Source organism: Phyllobates terribilis, unplaced genomic scaffold (assembly GCF_046119375.1).
Source record: "Phyllobates terribilis strain yellow unplaced genomic scaffold, ASM4611937v1 Scaffold_2__4_contigs__length_985480577, whole genome shotgun sequence".
Classification (NCBI taxonomy): Eukaryota; Metazoa; Chordata; class Amphibia; order Anura; family Dendrobatidae; genus Phyllobates; species Phyllobates terribilis.
The window spans coordinates 973,173,364-973,195,346 of NW_027362762.1; positions in this window are offsets into that span (position 1 = coordinate 973,173,364).

A 21,983-nucleotide genomic window follows, 5' to 3' on the forward strand; every position below is an offset into this window, starting at 1 on the left:
CAGGAGAGGATTAGATACACGGCTCAGCAGACGGTATCACACAGGAGAGGATTAGATACACGGCTCAGCAGACAGTATCACACAGGATAGGATTAGATACACGGCTCAGCAGACAGTATCACACAGGAGAGGATTAGATACACGGCTCAGCAGACAGTATCACACAGGAGAGGATTAGATACACGGCTCAGCAGACAGTATCACACAGGATAGGATTAGATACACGGCTCAGCAGACAGTATCACACAGGATAGGATTAGATACACAGCTCAGCAGACAGTATCACACAGGAGAGGATTAGATACACAGCTCAGCAGACAGTATCACACAGGAGAGGATTAGATACACGGCTCAGCAGACAGTATCACACAGGATAGGATTAGATACACGGCTCAGCAGACAGTATCACACAGGATAGGATTAGATACACAGCTCAGCAGACAGTATCACACAGGATAGGATTAGATACACAGCTCAGCAGACAGTATCACACAGGAGAGGATTAGATACACGGCTCAGCAGACAGTATCACACAGGAGAGGATTAGATACACGGCTCAGCAGTCAGTATCACACAGGAGAGGATTAGATACACGGCTCAGCAGACAGTATCACACAGGAGAGGATTAGATACACGGCTCAGCAGACAGTATCACACAGGATAGGATTAGATACACGGCTCAGCAGTCAGTATCACACAGGAGAGGATTAGATACACGGCTCAGCAGACGGTATCACACAGGAGAGGATTAGATACACAGCTCAGCAGACAGTATCACACAGGATAGGATTAGATACACGGCTCAGCAGACAGTATCACACAGGAGAGGATTAGATACACAGCTCAGCAGACAGTATCACACAGGAGAGGATTAGATACACGGCTCAGCATACAGTATCACACAGGAGAGGATTAGATACACGGCTCAGCAGACAGTATCACACAGGAGAGGATGAGATACACGGCTCAGCAGACAGTATCACACAGGATAGGATTAGATACACAGCTCAGCAGACAGTATCACACAGGAGAGGATTAGATACACGGCTCAGCAGACAGTATCACACAGGAGAGGATTAGATACACGGCTCAGCAGACAGTATCACACAGGAGAGGATTAGATACACGGCTCAGCAGACAGTATCACACAGGATAGGATTAGATACACGGCTCAGCAGACAGTATCACACAGGATAGGATTAGATACACGGCTCAGCAGACAGTATCACACAGGAGAGGATGAGATACACGGCTCAGCAGACAGTATCACACAGGAGAGGATTAGATACACGGCTCAGCAGACAGTATCACACAGGATAGGATTAGATACACGGCTCAGCAGACAGTATCACACAGGATAGGATTAGATACACGGCTCAGCATACAGTATCACACAGGATAGGATTAGATACACAGCTCAGCAGACAGTATCACACAGGATAGGATTAGATACATGGCTCAGCAGACAGTATCACACAGGAGAGGATTAGATACACGGCTCAGCAGACAGTATCACACAGGATAGGATTAGATACACAGCTCAGCAGACAGTATCACACAGGAGAGGATTAGATACACGGCTCAGCAGACGGTATCACACAGGGTAGGATTAGATACACGGCTCAGCAGATAGTATCACACAGGAGAGGATTAGATACACGGCTCAGCAGACAGTATTACTGACAAGATTAGATACAGTTAGATACATAGCCCCGTTCTGTGGTTCTGGACTATGTCGGTACAATAATGTTTCATAAGCTGCAGTTACTGACAGGCCATAAAGCCCCTTTCCTGCAGGATGTTGGCCGCCCCCCCGCACTGCTGACATTAATGGGGGGCATCAGGACATCTCTGGATTCCATCAGTCGGACCTGTGTGACGCCGGGGGTCTCTGTGTGACAGTGTATGAGGGGTCTCCCCAGACTGCTCCCACTAAGGCCAGGGCCGCACATCAAGTGCAAAAGTGTAAAAACCACTGAACTAAAACTGCAAACATGCAATAATGGGAGTTGTAGTAGTTCCAGGGGTCACTTTAATTCTCTTGATCCTCAGGTTTTGTTGGACCCATTTTGTTCTTTGCCAGAATCCCATGGCACCGCTCCTAATCATTCCGGATCCAGCAGACATTGGTGATGTTGGGGGCTACGTCCCTGCCTGTCACCCACTCTCTGCCGCCATGTCTCCTCTCCCCCTGGCTTCTCTCTGTGTCTGCACATACTTACATTGAGTTAAGTAAATCATTTTTCTCTTTTTTTTTAAGTCTGATCTTCTCAGGATTCCAACTCCCAACCTGTGGTATTGGAGGCAGCAGTAAAAGCCATGAGCCGCAGGCAGCACTGACAAGTATAGGAGAATTGTCTGTACTTGAATGTGTATCGTATATTGCTTCCTTGTAAAGCACTTGGCATCCCTTCTGAAAAACATGTGTATGGATTGTATTGCATTTACCTGTTTTACACCTGATTTTACATACACTGTTTACTATGTACTATTTGCTGCTTTTATGTTTTTCAGGTCCTTGATTGCTGAGGATGGCAATCATTAAAGAGGGGGGATATGTAATGAAGTGGAGGAGCTGCTGGCATTCCTTCTGAAAACCATGTGTATGGATTGCATTGCACTGTTTTCCATCTGATTTTACAGACACTGTGTTCTGCAGCACCTGGTTAGCCTGTGGATCGGGTTATCTATTAGAGGCCAGCCCAAGTTGGGACGAGTCATGTGGGCTCAGGACAAGAGTTCCAGATTGTTGGTGAGTTGGAGAGTGACTAGTGAAGAAGAAGGACGTGTTCTATTGTGTTGTCTGATTATTGGCCACAAGCAGGGCCGGACTGGGACAAAAGACCTACGGATGCAAAGTCGCAGAGCAAAGTATCTACAGCAGCTGATCTCTGCCCGGCCGGAGTGCGGAGATTGGAGGAGCATCCAGAAGGTTCCTCTCCTTGTACTGATACATAAAGCTTCCTCTCTAGCTACCGGAATACTAGAGGGAAAATAAATACAATTGAAAGATTTTTTCTTCCTATAAAACAACTAAATCATGTAAAACAATTACAATAATCACATTTTTAATGCACTTTAAAAAAATAAAAAAAAAACACATCACAAATCAGCAAATAACAGACCTATTTGTGTCTCTGTAATTGTAACGACCCGCACAACGCAGCGATCAGATTATTCACGGTGATCGGTAAATGATGTAAAGAAAAATATGGCGATTGATTTTTTTTATTTCCATTAAACCCATAAAAAAATTTGATAAATATGTAACTTTGGGGTCGTGTTCACATGTAGATTAAAAGCGGCTTTTTTTCTTTTTTCTGCGTTTATGCGTTTTCCACCTTATTTGATGCATTTTTTGCTGCAGAAGTGAAGCCGCATTTTTAATACTTCTTTAACCTCTTCACGACATACTCCGTACATGTACGGCATAACGATCACACAGGCTCATGCCGAGCGCCGCTGCGATCAAATACGGGTGTCGGCGCTACAGTGCCTACAAGTAGTATTCAACCCCCTGCAGATTTAGCTGGTTGACACATGCGGAATTAACTTGGCATTGTGACATTTGTACTGTAGATCAGCCTGGAAGTGGGAAATGCACTGCAGCAAATTTTTTTTTTTTTTTTTTTTTAAACGTTAAAAGTTAATTCAGAGTGTCATTTATTATTCAACCCCTCAAACCACAAGAATTCTGTTTGGTCCCCCTAAAGTATTAAGAAGTAGTTCAGGCACCAAGAATAATGAGCTTCACATGTGTGGATTAAAGATCTCTTTTGCCAGCCTTTTCTGACTATTTAAGACCCTCCCCAAACTTGTGAACAGCACTCAGACATGGTCAACATGGGAAAGACAAAGGAGCATTCCAAGGCCATCAGAGACAAGATCGTGGAGGGTCACAAGGCTGGCAAGGGGTACAAAACCCTTTCCAAGGAGTTGGGCCTACCTGTCTCCACTGTTGGGAGCATCATCCGTAAGTGGAAGGCTTATGGAACTACTGTTAGCCTTCCACGGCCAGGACAGCCTTTGAAAGTGTCCTCCCGTGCCGAGGCCAGGCTTGTCCGAAGAGTCAAGGCTAACCCAAGGACAACAAGGAAGGAGCTCCGGGAAGATCTCATGGCAGTGGGGACATTGGTTTCAGTCAATACCATAAGTAACGTACTCCACCGCAATGGTCTCCGTTCCAGACGAGCCTGTATTGTACCTTTACTTTCAAAGCGTCATGTCAAGGCTCGTCTACAGTTTGCTCATGATCACTTGGAGGACTCTGAGACAGACTGGTTCAAGGTTCTATGGTCTGATGAGACCAAGATCGAGATCTTTGGTGCCAACCACACACGTGACGTTTGGAGACTGGATGGCACTGCATGCGACCCCAAGAATACCATCCCTACAGTCAAGTATGGTGGTGGCAGCATCATGCTGTTGGGCTGTTTCTCTGCCAAGGGGCCTGGCCATCTGGTCCGCATCCATGGGAAGATGGATAGCACGGCCTACCTGGAGATTTTGGCCAAGAACCTCCGCTCCTCCATCAAGGATCTTAAGATGGGTCGTAATTTCATCTTCCAACAAGACAACGACCCAAAGCACACAGCCAAGAAAACCAAGGCCTGATTCAATAGGGAAAAAGTCAAGGTGTTGGAGTGGCCTAGTCAGTCTCCTGACCTTAACCCAATTGAAAACTTGTGGAAGGAGCTCAAGAATAAAGTCCACATGAGACACCCAAAGAACCTAGATAACTTGGAGAAGATCTGCATGGAGGAGTGGGCCAAGATAACTCCACAGACCTGTGCCGGCCTGATCAGGTCTTATAAAAGACGATTATTAGCTGTAATTGCAAACAAGGGTTATTCCACAAAATATTGAACATAGGGGTTGTATAATAATTGACCCACACTTTTATGTTTAAAATTTAATAAAATTCAACTGAGCAACATAACTTTTTGGTTTGTAAGATTTATGCTTCTGTTCATAAAACCTACTCTCGTTTGCAGTTTGAAGGCTCTAACTTATTTGCATCTTATCAAACCAGCTAAATCTGCAGGGGGTTGAATACTACTTGTAGGCACTGTATATCAGAGCTGACACCCTGCGGCATCTCCCACAATCTGTGCTAGCACTGATCGCGGGTGTTTAACCCCTCTGATGCTGTCAATAGTGGCAATCGCAGAGGGATGGAGCTCCCTGTCTTTTCCAATCGGCACATCATGATTGCCATGGTGACCCTGGGGCGAAAGATGGCCGCGGGGTCACCCAGGTACGGTGGCCTGTAAGCTCCTGCTCACAGCAGCACCTGACGCCTCCTCCGTCTGTGAGACACTAATATAATGCCACGCAATGTAAAAGCGCTGCAGAGTATCAGATCAACGATCAGTCAGTGGAAAGTTGATTTCCTATCCTAGTACAATAATAAAAAAATTTTTTTTAAAAAGTTGAATAAAATTGTAAAAATATTTAAAAAAAAAAACAGAAAATAAAGAACAAAAAAAATAAAAAACATTAATTCAATAAATGCATATATTTATATAAAACAAAAATAAACAAAAAAAAAAGTACATGTTTGGTATCGGCCGTGTTCAGTACAACCCGACCCATAAAACTGTCACACTAGTTAACCCTTTCAGTGTAAAAAAAAAAAGAGGCAAAAACCGGTGCTTTATCATCATAGCACCGAACAAACAAAAAGTGCAATAAAACGTAATCAGAAAGTTGAATGTAAACAAAAATGGTAACAAGCCGCCATACAGCTCCATCAGTGGAAAAATAAAAAAGTTATAGCTGAAGAATAAAGCGATGCAAAAATAATTAGTTTTTCTATAAAATTGTTTTATTGTGTAAAAGTGCAAAAACATAAAAAAATGCTATAAATGTGGTACCGCTGTAAACATACTGACCCGAAGAATAAAGTTGCCTTATCAATTTTACCACACACGGAACGGCATAAAAATAATCCAAAAAAACAATTACTGAATTGTTGGTTTTTGTTCATTCAGCCTCCCCAAAATCTGAATAAAAAGCGATCAAACAACATTATATGCCCAAAAATGGTACCAATTAAAAACGACAAGTCATCTCGCAAAAAACTAGCCCTTACATGACTCTGTCGGCCAAAATATGGAAAAATTATAGCTCTCAAAAAATGGCCATGCAAAAACTAGTTTTTGAAAAAAAAGCATCTTTTATTGTGTGACAGTTGCCAATCATAAAACAGGCACTACAATGTACTGGGCACTACAACGTACTGGGCACTACAATGTACTGGGCACTACAACGTACGGGGCACTACAACGTACTGGGCACTACAATGTACTGGGCACTACAATGCACAGGCTCTACAATGGCAGATTTGCAATTTTCAAAATCCACTACTGCTTGTTTCAGGAAAACACCAATGGAGTCAAATCATCATTGCACCTATAGATAAATTGCCAGATGGGTGTAATCTTCAGAATGGGGTCACTTGAGGAAGGTATTCTGATTTTCTAGCACTTAGGGTCTCTGTATGTGGAGTCCGCAAACTATTCTAGGAAAATCTGTGCTCCAGGAGGCAGCACTCTGTCCCTCCCGAGTATCGCCGTGTGGCTAAGCAGTACTGTACAGCCACATATGGGGTATTGCCACGTTAAATAGAAATTGTGGGACAAATTTTGGTGCAATTTTTACCCATTTCCCAGTGTGAAAATGTAAAATCTGGGGCTAAAATAAAATTTTTGTGGTAAAAATGTAATTATTCTTTCTTCACAGCCCAATGGTATAACATTCTGTGACACACCTGTGGTGTCAATATGATGACTGCACCACTAGATAAATTCATTGAGAGGTGTAGTTTGAAAATGGGGTCACTTATGGGGGGGTTCTGCTGTTCTGGCACCTTAAGAGCTCTGCCGATGTGACATGGCACCCTCAAAACATAACAGCAAAATCTGCACTCCAATATGGCATTCCTTCCCTTTCTGAGCTTTGCACTGTGCATCAAAAGTGGTTTTCAACCACATTAGGGATATTGGAGTACTCAGGAGTAATTGAGTAACAAATTGTACCGTTCATTTTCTCCCATTATTTTTTTTGAAAATTAAGAACTTGGTGCCAAACAAACATTTTAGTGGAAAAAATGGTAATTTTCCATTGACTCAGCCCAATGTTATACAATTCTGTGAATTGTCTGAGGGTTAAAAATGCTCACTACACCGCTAGATGAATTCTTCGAGAGGTGTAGTTTCCAAAATGGGGTCACTTGTGGGGGGTTTCCACTGTTTAGGCCCATCAGGCACTCTACAAATGCGACATGACATCTGCACTCTATTCCAGTCAAAATTGCACTCTAAAATTCAAATAGCGCTCCTTCTTTTCCGAGCCCTGCCGTGCGCCCAAACAGTAGTTTTCCCCCACAGATGGGGTATCGTCGTACTCGGGAGAAATTCCAGAACAAATTTTATAGTCCATTTTCTCCCGTTGCTCTTGTAAAAATGCAACATTTGGGACCAAATGAACATTTTTTCAGAGGAAATAGTAAAATTTTTATTTTTTCCTTCCACATTGTATTAATTCCTGTGAAGCACCTGAAGAGTTAATAATCCTTCTGAATGTGGTTTTGAGCATGTTGAGGGGTTCCCTTTTTTTATAATGTTGTCACTTTTTGGTATTTTCTGTCATATAGCCCCCTCAAAGTCAGTTCGAATATGATGTGATCCCTAAAAAAAAGGTTTTGGAAATTTTGTTGGAAAAAATAGAAATTGAAGATAAATTTTTAACCCTTCTGTGAAAACCCGGGGTCTTCCATGGGCGTAACACTACTCAGACAACACAGGGTAAGGTTAAAACAGTGTGGCAATACTTTATTGAACTACAAAGCGGACAATAAACAGAACAGTCCCAACAAATACCCAAGATGGTGGAACATTACACAGTCTCACCCTTCCGCTGGCCCGCCGGGGATAGAACAGTGAGATATGTGGCCGGGTGACCTGAGTGTCCCAACAAGGATTTCTTCACAACGTCTCTAACAGTTTAGTGATATTCACTGGAGCAGATCTGTATTCCTCTTGATGGAGCCATATGTTCTGCTTGCTGTCTTTAAGTCTCTCTTTCCAATATCGGTTTCAAGTCTGACTGCTACAGAAGCGCATGTCCCTTAAAATAGTTACAGTAGTTCAAGTACACATTCACAGGTAAGAGGTTAGGGAGGGCATTACTCAAAGGGCTCAGGTCTCATTGTTTGAGCTAATCTATTTACATAGTTGGTATAGCAGGGGGCTCCTGTAAATAAACATCATTGTTTCAAAATCAAAGAGAAGTCAACATTCAGGGTTATACAAATAGTATGACCTTCTTGACCAGCCACAGAAATACACATACATTTACAAGTCAACCTGAACACAATATTGTATTTCTCTTGGCTTAACAAATATAATCGTCTGGTTGATTAAGATTATAAGCTGTATCGTCACACCTTCTAACAAAAAAAAATTATTTCAAAAATGACGCAGATGTAAAGTAGACATGTGGGAAATGTTATTTATTAACTATTTTGTACAGTTTGACTAACTGGTTTAAGGATATAAAAATTGAAAGTTTGAAATTGTGAAATTTTCGCCCAAATTCTGATTCTTTAACAAATAAACGCAAAACAATTTCGACCTAAATTTATCACTAACATAAAGTGCAATGTGTCAAGAAAAAAACAATCTCAGAATCGGTGGAATATGGTGACGCTCCAGAGATATTACCACAAAGTGACACTGGTCAAAAATTTGTAAAATTTGGCCAGGTCATGAAGGTGAAAACAGGCTCGGGGCTGAAGGGGTTAACAGTACAGAAATGCTTTGATTCTGTAGGTAAAGAAGCTGCGGCGTTTTTTTTTACCTGAGATTTTTTTTCAGGCTCCACATAGACGTCTATAAAGAATAAAAGCACCAAACCCGCAGAGTTCAGTGCCGTCTTTCGACCACAGGGGGCGCACCTCTCGTGACATCACGTCCACTTTTCTTGGACAGTTAAACGCAGCAGAATCAAAGCTTTTCTGTTCTACAAAAACCACAGAAAAAACGCATCAAATACGAGGGAAGATGCAGAAAAAATCCATCAAATACGAGGGAAGACGCAGAAAAAACGCATCAAATACGAAGGAAGACGCAGAAAAAACGCATCAAATACGAAGGAAGACGCAGAAAAAACGCATCAAATACGAGGGAAGACACAGAAAAAACGCATCAAATACGAAGGAAGATGCAGAAAAAATCCATCAAATACGAAGGAAGATGCAGAAAAAACGCATCAAATACGAGGGAAGACACAGAAAAAACGCATCAAATACGAAGGAAGACGCAGAAAAAACGCATCAAATACGAAGGAAGACGCAGAAAAAACGCATCAAATACGAGGGAAGATGCAGAAAAAACGCATCAAATACGAGGGAAGATGCAGAAAAAACGCATCAAATACGAGGGAAGACACAGAAAAAACGCATCAAATACGAAGGAAGACGCAGAAAAAACGCATCAAATACGAAGGAAGACGCAGAAAAAACGCATCAAATACGAGGGAAGACGCAGAAAAAACGCATCAAATACGAAGGAAGACGCAGAAAAAACGCATCAAATACGAGGGAAGACGCAGAAAAAACGCATCAAATACGAAGGAAGATGCAGAAAAAACGCATCAAATACGAGGGAAGACGCAGAAAAAACGCATCAAATACGAAGGAAGACGCAGAAAAAACGCATCAAATACGAGGGAAGACGCAGAAAAAACGCATCAAATACGAAGGAAGACGCAGAAAAAACGCATCAAATACGAAGGAAGACGCAGAAAAAACGCATCAAATACGAGGGAAGACGCAGAAAAAACGCATCAAATACGAAGGAAGACGCAGAAAAAACGCATCAAATACGAAGGAAGACGCAGAAAAAACGCATCAAATACGAAGGAAGACGCAGAAAAAACGCATCAAATACGAAGGAAGACGCAGAAAAAACGCATCAAATACGAGGGAAGACGCAGAAAAAACGCATCAAATACGAAGGAAGACGCAGAAAAAACGCATCAAATACGAAGGAAGACGCAGAAAAAACGCATCAAATACGAGGGAAGACGCAGAAAAAACGCATCAAATACGAAGGAAGACGCAGAAAAAACGCATCAAATACGAAGGAAGACGCAGAAAAAACGCATCAAATACGAAGGAAGACGCAGAAAAAACGCATCAAATACGAGGGAAGACGCAGAAAAAACGCATCAAATACGAAGGAAGACGCAGAAAAAACGCATCAAATACGAAGGAAGACGCAGAAAAAACGCATCAAATACGAAGGAAGACGCAGAAAAAACGCATCAAATACGAGGGAAGAGGCAGAAAAAACGCATCAAATACGAAGGAAGACGCAGAAAAACCCCATCAAATACGAAGGAAGACGCAGAAAAAACGCATCAAATACGAAGGAAGACGCAGAAAAATGCATCAAATACGAAGGAAGACGCAGAAAAAACGCATCAAATACGAAGGAAGACGCAGAAAAAACGCATCAAATACGAAGGAAGACGCAGAAAAAACGCATCAAATACGAAGGAAGACGCAGAAAAAACGCATCAAATACGAAGGAAGACGCAGAAAAAAACCATCAAATACGAAGGAAGACGCAGAAAAAACGCATCAAATATGAAGGAAGACGCAGAAAAAACGCATCAAATATGAAGGAAGACGCAGAAAAAACGCATCAAATACGAAGGAAGACGCAGAAAAAACGCATCAAATACGAAGGAAGACGCAGAAAAAAGCATCAAATACGAAGGAAGACGCAGAAAAAACGCATCAAATACGAAGGAAGACGCAGAAAAAACGCATCAAATACGAGGGAAGACGCAGAAAAAACGCATCAAATACGAAGGAAGACGCAGAAAAAACGCATCAAATACGAAGGAAGACGCAGAAAAAACGCATCAAATACGAAGGAAGACGCAGAAAAAACGCATCAAATACGAAGGAAGACGCAGAAAAAACGCATCAAATACGAAGGAAGACGCAGAAAAAACGCATCAAATACGAGGGAAGACGCAGAAAAAACGCATCAAATACGAAGGAAGACGCAGAAAAAACGCATCAAATACGAAGGAAGACGCAGAAAAACCCCATCAAATACGAAGGAAGACGCAGAAAAAACGCATCAAATACGAAGGAAGACGCAGAAAAAACGCATCAAATACGAAGGAAGACGCAGAAAAAACGCATCAAATACGAAGGAAGACGCAGAAAAAACGCATCAAATACGAAGGAAGACGCAGAAAAAACGCATCAAATACGAAGGAAGACGCAGAAAAAACGCATCAAATACGAGGGAAGACGCAGAAAAAACGCATCAAATACGAAGGAAGACGCAGAAAAAACGCATCAAATACGAGGGAAGACACAGAAAAAACGCATCAAATACGAAGGAAGACGCAGAAAAAACGCATCAAATACGAGGGAAGACACAGAAAAAACGCATCAAATACGAAGGAAGACGCAGAAAAAACCCATCAAATACGAGGGAAGACGCAGAAAAAACGCATCAAAGACACAATAATCAGAGAAGATTGTTATTGTGTCATGTGGTGCGGACACCAGCTGATAACAAGCAGCATTTATGCTACGTGTGAACACGACCTTACAGAAGCAAAAAAGCCAGAAGTCATATAGTGACGCTGTCATGATCTGCAACATGAACTAAGGAAAGATAAGGAAAACTGTCCCTACAGTAAGACTAAGCTGAATCCCTACGATGTAGCAGGCTGCCTGTTCCTAGCGAACAGACCCGCCTTCGTCCTCGGCTAGTCTGAACGAAGACCTATAGATATAAGGAAGGGGTCCCTAAAAGTACTAAGGACTGGAACAAAAATGGGACACCTCCTAAAGAGAGAAGTTGTTGCAGAACACAAAAAAGACAAACTGACAAAAATGTACTAGAAGTCCCAGAAGGACCAAGCGAACTAACAGAGAAAGGCACCGAAGCACCTGGCTAGAGAGACAGTCAAACACTGAAGTCCAGCACAGCCAAAAGGGCGGAGCTGGAATATAAAGGCAGATGGTCACGTGACAGCAAAACACAAGATGGAAAAAACAAACAGGAGGGTTCTAACAGACGCTACATTAAGATGAGAAAGCGGCTCCAACTGTGAATGAATGAAAAATAAATCCAGAAAAAAACTGACCGGCACTTCCAAAACAAGAGATAGGTATGAACAGGTGCTTACTAGGAGCAGCTACCTCCGTATACAACTAACAAATAAAGTAGCACTCCGCAACGCTAAGTATGTGAAGATGAAATGTATATTACTGCTCTAGAAAATAGAAATAAATGAGAAATCTGAGAGCATTAATTGGCCAATTCCTGTGTACCTGACAGCCGCGGTAAGGCGTTTCTCGTCATACCAGGAACCTGCCTGTGTGAACTCCTCTCTAAGAGACTATATCTGCTTGTGTATGGGAAGGCAAGAACCTGCTGCAATTAAACCGCCTGTGGCCTAGAGGCGGAGCGCTCAGTCAAAGCTGACCGGCATAAATCCACAGGTCCCGACAGTCCCGAATACAGCACAGTGTGCATAGTGCGCCGCATAGTTTACCACCTTTCTCTTCTGTAAATATTGGGAGCCCACTGACCACTGCGCATTGCGGCTGATAACGTCATCATACTCTTAATCAGATGGCCAACAGCTGGGCGGTCCAGGCACCCACCGACCAGTCCTTGGTTCAGTACACTGCTCAGGCAACACCTGGATGACTGGTCATCGGCGACTGATCATGTGCAGGGTCCTTACGAGAACATTGAGGACGTCATCGGCTCTGGAGTCGTGAGCGGTCGTGACTGTCCATTAGCACCAATATCTGACCACCGTGCAGGGGATCAGGAGGAGGCATCTCATGGCAGCGGGGTGCAACTACTAACCTCAGGGAGGACGAACCTGTGCACACCTTCTCCTGCACACCTCCAGTGCAACTAGCGACCTCTGCACAGGGGCGAGGATTTACCGGAGGTATATGTCACCCCAGACCCCGCTGCCAAGTCAGTCCATGGGCTCCATGTTACGTCCAGTCCTCTCCTCTGTTCCCTGCTCTGGTGGCCATTGTGAAGTCCGAAATTTAGAGGTTCGCAAGTTATAAATCGTTTTGTCGCAGGTCCCAGAAGTGTGACTTTTCTCCCTTGGTAAAGAAAGGGTTACGCTGCCTCCATTTTCTGGCGTTTTGCGCTGTGTTTTGTGGTCGAGGCCGTTAAGCGGCTGCAGCTGTTCCTGGACGGTGGAGCCTCCGAGCGCCGATCGTCCTGCAGGAAGTGAGAGATTATCCATAATAATGGATAATAACCCAAATAAAAGGCTGTGTCCTGCCAGGGACCGGTTCACTGGTGGTGTACGGCTCATAACTCCAGCCGGTGACAGCGCAGCTTTCATGTCAGTGTGGAGTTAACCCCTTCTTCTACGGCTGAGGGATAAGTGGCCCGTATTGGGTGCAAGATGCCAGACTATGAATCCATTGGTGTAACCCAAACCATAGATGGGTCAAGTGCCTCGAATCTCCCAAAGGTCAAGCTCCAATAGAAGAGAATGGACAAGGTCCTGGTGACCCATCGGTGGCCTCGTGGCTGATGTTCAGGCTCCTTCAGCTCCATCCTTCGGCAGTGTAATGCAGCTGTCCGCTGAGCTGCTCATGACCTACATCCAAGAGAATAAAAATTATGAAGCGTACCACGCTAAAAAAAGATGGGGTCTATCGCAGCTCACTCCCAAAGGAAAAGGGCCCCCAAGAAATCTCAACCGGTCCCTCCGGACTAGAAGGCCACAGTGAGGGTCCTCGCCGAAGCTTGGGGAGAGTCTGTCTTCCTCCAAGCTGCTGCTCCAGTGGATTGAGAGCTCGGTCTAGACAGTCCTGAATGAGGAGGGACGCAGGACCTGATGAGGAATTGGCGTCCCGAGAAATCCTTGTGATGGACTCGCGTACAAACTGGACACAGACTAGACCTAAATCTGGAATTGTCAAATTCCTGTTCCCAGGTAGAGGTGGAGGCGCAGAAAAGAATGAAAGAGAAGAGCGGCAAATGAAGTGAAGTGGGTCCAAGTGAGTCCAGGGTCACCACTCCGGGGGGCACAACTGCACCTTGGACTCTCATGGCTTCGATCCTGAAGGCCGGCGTTGCCTACACTTTGCTACATGAGCCGCCTGCGTTCAACCCAGTGTGTATAATGTGGCGGTCCATCATCGATGGCTCTGGTCAGTCCACTGATAAGAACGCTACACTTTACATGAAGCCCACCCATAAGTGGCCATTCACATCAGGGTTAAGGCGTTCTTCGGGCACTCCCGAGGCTCTACTCTAATAATGGTGACGTTGGTACGGTTGGTCGTGACAACCCACGCGGTACCTATATAGCGGCACATATTGCTTGTCACCCACCTTTAGCCGGAGCACAAATGACTGCGGCATCGGGGGGTTTCCAGCGATTCTATCAACCAAGAAGAAAAGAAGATGATGATTTCTGGTAATTTTGGAGATCTGGGGAGCGGAGGCCGAGAATCGCACTGTTCTGTAATTATGGGATAATAGGAGCGTCTATCGCACAGAGGACCTAGAGGAGAATTTGGCAGCCATTAGGGGCTTCTTGCCACAATTATGCCAGAGACAGATTGTGCCTTGTTATGTAAATCTAGTGGCGGGACCCCAACGTGTAATGTATCCCAGCTTCCAGCGCAGCCCTGACACTCGCACACATGGCGGCCAGCTGATAAGCCGCGATACTTATGCAACACGCGACCGCAGAGAAAAACTCAACGCTAAATCCACTACAAAAGGGAGGTAAATGCTGAGAAGAAGAAATAGATTCCTTCTGATGTAGGGAGGCAGAAATAGTGAGGATAATGGATGTTTGATATCTGCAGACAAAGCGTTCACCAGGAGAACTGATCCCCAGGATTTACTGGATTAGGAACAAAACTCCAGAATGTTGTTGTGGAGATTCCCAAGAAGACTGCAGGCGAAAACATCCCGGAAAATCATATGTAGAGCTCAACTCTTCACCATCTACGCTCCCTCTACCACTATATACAGTCATGGCCAAAAGTTTTGAGAATGACACCAAAATGATATTTTCCCATGATCTGCTGGCCTCTGGTTTTTATTAGTGTTTGTCTGATGTTTATATCACATACAGAAATATAATTGCAATCATATTATGAGGACCAATAGGTTATATTGACAGTTAGAATGAGTTAATGCAGCAAGTCAATATTTGCAGTGTTGCCCCTTCTTCTTCAAGACCTCTGTAATTCTCCCTGGCATGCTCTCAATCAACTTTTGGACCAAATCCTGACTGATAGCAGTCCATTCTTGCATAATCAATGCTTGCATTTTGCCAGAATTTGTTGGTTTTTGTTTGTCCACCCGTCTCTTGATGATTGACCACAAGTTCTCAATGGGATTAAGATCAGGGGAGTTTCCAGGCCATGGACCCAAAATCTCTATGTTTTGTTCCATGAGCCATTTAGTTATCACCTTTGCTTTATGGCAAGGTGCTCCATCATGCTGGAAAAGGCATTGTTGGGCGCCAAACTGCTCTTGGACGGTTGGGAGAAGTTGCTCTTGGAGGGCATTCTGGTACCATTCTTTATTCATGGCTGTGTTTTTAGGCAAGACTGTGAGTGAGCCGATTCCCTTGGCTGAGAAGCAACCCCACACATGAATGGTTTCAGGATGCTTTACAGTTGGCATGAGACAAGACTGGTGGTAGCGCTCACCTCTTCTTCTCCGAATAAGCTGTTTTCCAGATGTCCCAAACAATCGAAAAGGGGATTCATCAGAGAAAATGACTTTGCCCCAGTCCTCAGCAGTCCACTCCCTGTACCTTTTGCAGAATATCAGTCGGTCCCTGATGTTTTTTCTGGAGAGAAGTGGCTTCTTTGCTGCCCTCCTTGAAACCAGCCCTTGCTCAAAGAGTCTCGGCCTCACAGTGCGTGCAGAAGCACTCACACCAGCCAGCTGCCATTCCTGAGCAAGCTCGGCACTGCTGGTAGTCCCATCCCGCAGATGAAACAGTTTTAAGATACGGTCCTGGCGCTTGCTGGTCTTTCTTGGGCGCCAATCACTAAAACGATGTTAGCTGCTCCTTTTAAGGCAGGACTGCAATGATGTTGAAATGTGTTTTGGGGGTTAAAGTTAATTTTCTGGGCAAATATTGACTTTGCAAGTACAGTAATTGCTGTTAAGCTGATCACTCTTTGACATTCAGGAGTATATGCAAATTGCCATTACAAAAAATGAAGCAGTAAACTTTGGAAAAATTACTATTTGTCTCATTCTCAATACTTTTGGCCATGACTGTATATACATTACATTACTGATCCTGTATTACACTCCAGAGCTGCACTCACTATTCTGCTGGTGCAGTCACTGTGTACATACATTCCATTACTGATCCTGAGTTACATCCTGTATTATACTCCAGAGCTGCACTCACTATTCTGCTGGTGCAGTCACTGTGTACATACATTACATTACTGATCCTGAGTTACATCCTGTATTATACTCCAGAGCTGCACTCACTATTCTGCTGGTGCAGTCACTGTGTACATACATTACATTACTGATCCTGAGTTACCTCCTGTATTATACTCCAGAGCTGCACTCACTATTCTGCTGGTGCAGTCACTATGTACATACATTACATTACAGATCCTGAGTTACATCCTCTATTATACTCCAGAGCTGCACTCACTATTCTGCTGGTGCAGTCACTGTGTACATACATTACATTACTGATCCTGAGTTACCTCCTGTATTATACTCCAGAGCTGCACTCACTATTCTGCTGGTGCAGTCACTGTGTACATACATTACATTACTGATCCTGAGTTACCTCCTGTATTTTACTCCAGAGCTGCACTCACTATTCTGCTGGTGCAGTCACTGTGTACATTACATTACTGATCCTGAGTTACATCCTGTATTATACTCCAGAGCTGCACTCACTATTCTGCTGGTGCAGTTGAAGCGCCCCCTGGGCCTGTGTTGTGCGTGCACGTGTGTGCGGGGAATACCCGGAGCCGGACCGCTGGGGGTTGTAGTCTCCGTGGCGCTGACCCGATCCGTGCCCAGGGTGGTCAATTCAGTGGCAGTCTTATTAGTGAGATAATTGTCCGACTACGCCACCCGTGGATTGCGGTCAGTGGGGGCCGCCGCTGCAAGGCAGACCGCTGAGGCCGGTGTTATGTGTGCAGCTAAGAATGGGATGACTCCCCACGGGAGAAGTATAACCTCAGGGCAGTTAGTGTGGATGATGGGAGTGATGGTGCACGAGCGTCCCAGCACTGGTAGTGCTGGTGTGGCGAAGAAGCACAGAGACGTGTGGTTGCAGTTTCCAATGCTTTACTCACAGTTCTTTACTGGTCCTACTCACCTCAGTACCGGCGGTGACTGTCCAAGCCGTGCTGCGTCCACCAGGCAAGGGGCTCGACCAACTCTCAGGCAATTCCAGAGCGTGGCACAGGGCTCCCTTCTCTTCCTTTCTCTGGCCGTCCCCACCAGTGACCCACCTTTGTCCAGCTTCCTCGGGCCTTCTCTTGGCGAAACCTATCTCCGGTTTCCCTGACCCTATGTGGTATGCCTTCCTGGTGGATGTAGTGAGGGGTCGCACCAAGTTGTGGTCACAACCTCCGGTCTTTGGCTGAGGAATTTATTGCCTCCACCAATTTGGGATCCGGTACCCTGTTCTGCCAACCCGTCACCCGCAATCTCCTGGGCCTATGGGGTTCCTTCTGTCCTCGTGTCTCTGGGCCTTTCTCTGTGTTCCAGTTCCTTTCTTACTTTCCTTTCTGTTCCTTTCTGTTTCCGTTCTCTCTGGCTCCGGCCTTCCTCCTAGGCCTGCCTCGTGGAGCTGGGCCCAGACTGAGCCACAGCTCTCAGTCAGCCCTCTCTGGCTGAACTCCTTCTCCCACTCCTCTCCTCTGACTGTCTTGTCCGTCTCTCCTCTCAGAACTAAGATGGTGCCCACCTTATATACCTCCCTCTCTGTGTGAACCCAGGTGACTAGCAACCAATGGGCTCCTACCTATGCCCAGAGACCCACCCCTATCTGCTCCTACACCACTGGGCTTTCCTTCCCCTCCGAACTCCAGCCAGGGACAGATGCTGTCGTGCCTGCACTTTTGTGGGAGCACCGTTGAGCTGTCCCTCGGAAATGGGGTGTGTGTGGTGCATGCAGCCTACTGAGTCCTGGTCCACACTCCATCCTTACCCGGGAGTGGAATATCACACCTCTGGTTTGAGGTGCAATACCCCTGTAGCAGCCGAGCCCTCGGGGTGCTACACAGTCACTGTGTACATACATTACATTACTGATCCTGAGTTACATCCTGTACTATACTCCAGAGCTGCACTCACTATTCTGCTGCTGCAGTCACTGTGTACATACATTACATTACTGATCCTGAGTTACATCCTGTATTATACTCCAGAGCTGCACTCACTATTCTGCTGGTGCAGTCACTGTGTACATACATTACATTACTGATCCTGAGTTACATCCTGTATTATACTCCAGAGCTGCACTCACTATTCTGCTGGTGCAGTCATTGTGTACATACATTACATCACTGATCCTGAGTTACATCCTGTATTATACTCCAGAGCTGCACTCACTATTCTGCTGCTGCAGTCACTGTGTACATACATTACATCACTGATCCTGAGTTACATCCTGTATTATACCCCAGAGCTGCACTCACTATTCTGCTGGTGCAGTCACTGTGTACATACATTACATTACTGATCCTGAGTTACATCCTGTATTATACCCCAGAGCTGCACTCACTATTCTGCTGGTGCAGTCACTGTGTACATACATTACATTACTGATCCTGAGTTACATCCTGTATTATACTCCAGAGCTGCACTCACTATTCTGCTGGTGCAGTCACTGTGTACATACATTACATTACTGATCCTGAGTTACATCCTGTATTATACTCCAGAGCTGCACTCACTATTCTGCTGGTGCATTCACTGTGTACATACATTACATTACTGATCCTGAGTTACCTCCTGTATTATACTCCAGAGCTGCACTCACTATTCTGCTGGTGCAGTGACTGTGTACATACATTACATTACTGATCCTGAGTTACATCCTGTATTATACTCCAGAGCTGCACTCACTATTCTGCTGGTGCAGTCACTGTGTACATTACATTACTGATCCTGAGTTACATCCTCTATTATACTCCAGAGCTGCCCCCTGGGCCGTGGAGTACTCGGTAGCTCCGGGGCAGTGTAGATGATTTGAAGAGTAGATGTTGTCGGCTGAGACAGTGTCGTGCAGGGCTGAGGGCGCAGATAATGAACAGACAACACATTAATGGCGGTTTCCTCTTATCTTTACTTGCGCTGGTTAGGCAGACCGGGGCACGGGTAATAGCTGGTAGTAGAGGTCCGGGCAGCCTGGAAGCAAGTTGGGGATCCACCTAGCCAGGTGAAGTTGTAGGCCTTCCCTTTGCGCTACCTCTTTGGCCCTGCTGCTTGTAGCTGTGTTGCGGCCCTCGTCCCTGAGTAAAACGTCTTTGTGCTCACCCGTATGGCAGGCAGCTCGGGCCCTCCTGGTGCATCGCTCCCACGTGGAGGTGCTGGGCCCTATGTGCTGCTGAGCCTCCGGGCGTCTGATGGGGGCCAGGAGACCAGCAGTCTCCTCCCCTCCGGATTCTGCTGCTGGGCCTTCAGAGCCCCACAACCTCGGACTCCGGTGTCCGGTTCATTTGCGCTCCTCTCTGGGGTGAGCTTGTACACAGCTCCCTTCCCCAGCATTTTCCTCATCGCTGTCCTGACTTCAACTCCTCTCACTAACTCTAACTAACCCCGCCTCCAGATCCCAATTGCTAAGGTGAGGAGCTCCCCTTGCTGATCTGGAGCCAGGAAAGTGTTGCATGCTAGTATACCTGATTAGGGGACCCCTGCTTGCGTCCAGGCATGGCATCACCTCTTGTGAGGGAGGCAAAACCACTGTGGCGACTGGACCCCTGGGGTGCCACATTCCCCCCTAGTTAAATTCAGTACTCCGGGACTGAGGATACCTTTAGAATTAAACAATCAACAACAATAACAATTCACATTACAAATAGTTTACAAAGTCTCAAAAAGCAAAAATCACAAAAACCCAACAAAAATTGGTAGCAGTCACTGCGGCGCTTAGTCTTTATGTCACTATCCGAGAATTGTCTTTTTTTCCGGATACCTGAAGTTTGGTTGGTGGGAACCGCCTCAACCCACTTCGTGTATTGTCCCTGGGCGTGACTTCAGGGCACTCTGTCGGTGGGCCTGGTTTTCGGCCACGCCTGCGGTTTATTTTCAAGGCCAACAATTAACTTTATTCACCATTGCCCTGACCACCCCTAGTCCTGTGGTCCATTTGTCCATCAATTTAATAACTATATATACTCAAGATTACTTAACGGTTACAACTATATAACATATACTATTATTTTACAATTTTTTTTAGTCCCTATAATGGGCAGGGAGCTGGCCTATGGTACTACGGGTTGATCTACGCAGTACAGTGGTTGCCAATGACCTACCCGGGTCTCTAGTGTCTACCGCTGGTGTGGTGGGCTCAGTGTGGAATACACTACGGTTAGTCTGAGGTAACACCGGTAGGCTTGGTAGTCTTCTATGAGGTCTTTGACTCACCATGCGTATGACAGATTCACCGCTAGCAGAGGGTCGATTCTCCTGATCTGCTGCTGATGAAGCATCTGTTTCTTGGGCCAACTGGTCTCTCTGCTGTTCTGGAGTCTCTGCGGCTTCCGACGAGGCTACTTGAGGAAAGGTCAGGACAGGTACCACGATTGCTTGGTTCACCTGCGTCCAAGACCGGGGAAATTCTCCAAGGATGGTTTGAACAGTCTCTTCTACCTTTTCTGTGTGCTGGGGGCTGTCTTGGTCTTCCTCTTTGTGTCTCAATTGATCAGGGCATATCTTCAGGTGGTCTCTTGAGACTGCAGCTGAAGTCTCTCCTCCATCTTTACTGATGAGGCACACCTTGGTGTTATCGAAATTGGAAGGTAAGACGGTGTATGGCTCAACCCCCCAGTGATCATCCAATTTGTGAACTCGTCTTTTCCTCTTGAGTACCTGTTCTCCAGGTGACAAGGGAACTGCAGGTGCGTGCTGATTGTAAGTCTTCTCTTGCTTCTGTCTCGCCTGGGACAAACTTCTCTCCACACATTCTTGCACCTTGCGGTATTGTTGCTGCCGCTCCGTATCCCAATCTGCATCTGGTGATGTTGTCTCAGGTGTTAAAACTCCCATGTCTAAGTCAATGGGTAGCTTACCAGGTCTTGCTCTCATCAGGTAAGCAGTTGTACAGTCGGTAGAGTTCACCGGGATGTGGTTATACAGGTCCACCAAATCTGGTAACTTCTCTGGCCACAGGCTACGTTCTTCAAGGGGCAACGTCTTCAACAGGTCTATTACCACCTGGTTAATTTTCTCGCACAGCCCGTTGGTCTGGGGATGATAAGGAGTCGTCCTTATTTTCTTGCAGCCATGCAAGTTACAGAATTCTTGAAACACTTCTGCTACAAAGGCTGGACCTTGATCGGTAAGCACTCGCTCGGGGTAACCATGCGGGCGACAAAAGTGTTGTTGGAACGCTTTGGTTGCCGTCTTAGCCGTCTGATCATTCACTGGCACTACTACCAGAAACCTGGAGTAGTGGTCTACTATGGTGAGTGTAGACATAGCCTGACCTGCTTGGAGCTAGCTTCACGTGGTCCAAGGCTACAAGTTCAAGTGGTTGTTTGGTGATGATGGGCTGCAGGGGAGCCCTCTGGCTATCACGGTCTTTCCGCCGCAGGTTGCATGGAGCACATTCTCGACACCATCTCTCGATTGCTTTCCTTATGCCAGCCCAGTAGAATCGCTCACGTAGCAGGACTTCCAACTTCTTCCACCCGAAGTGCCCTGCTCCATCGTGGT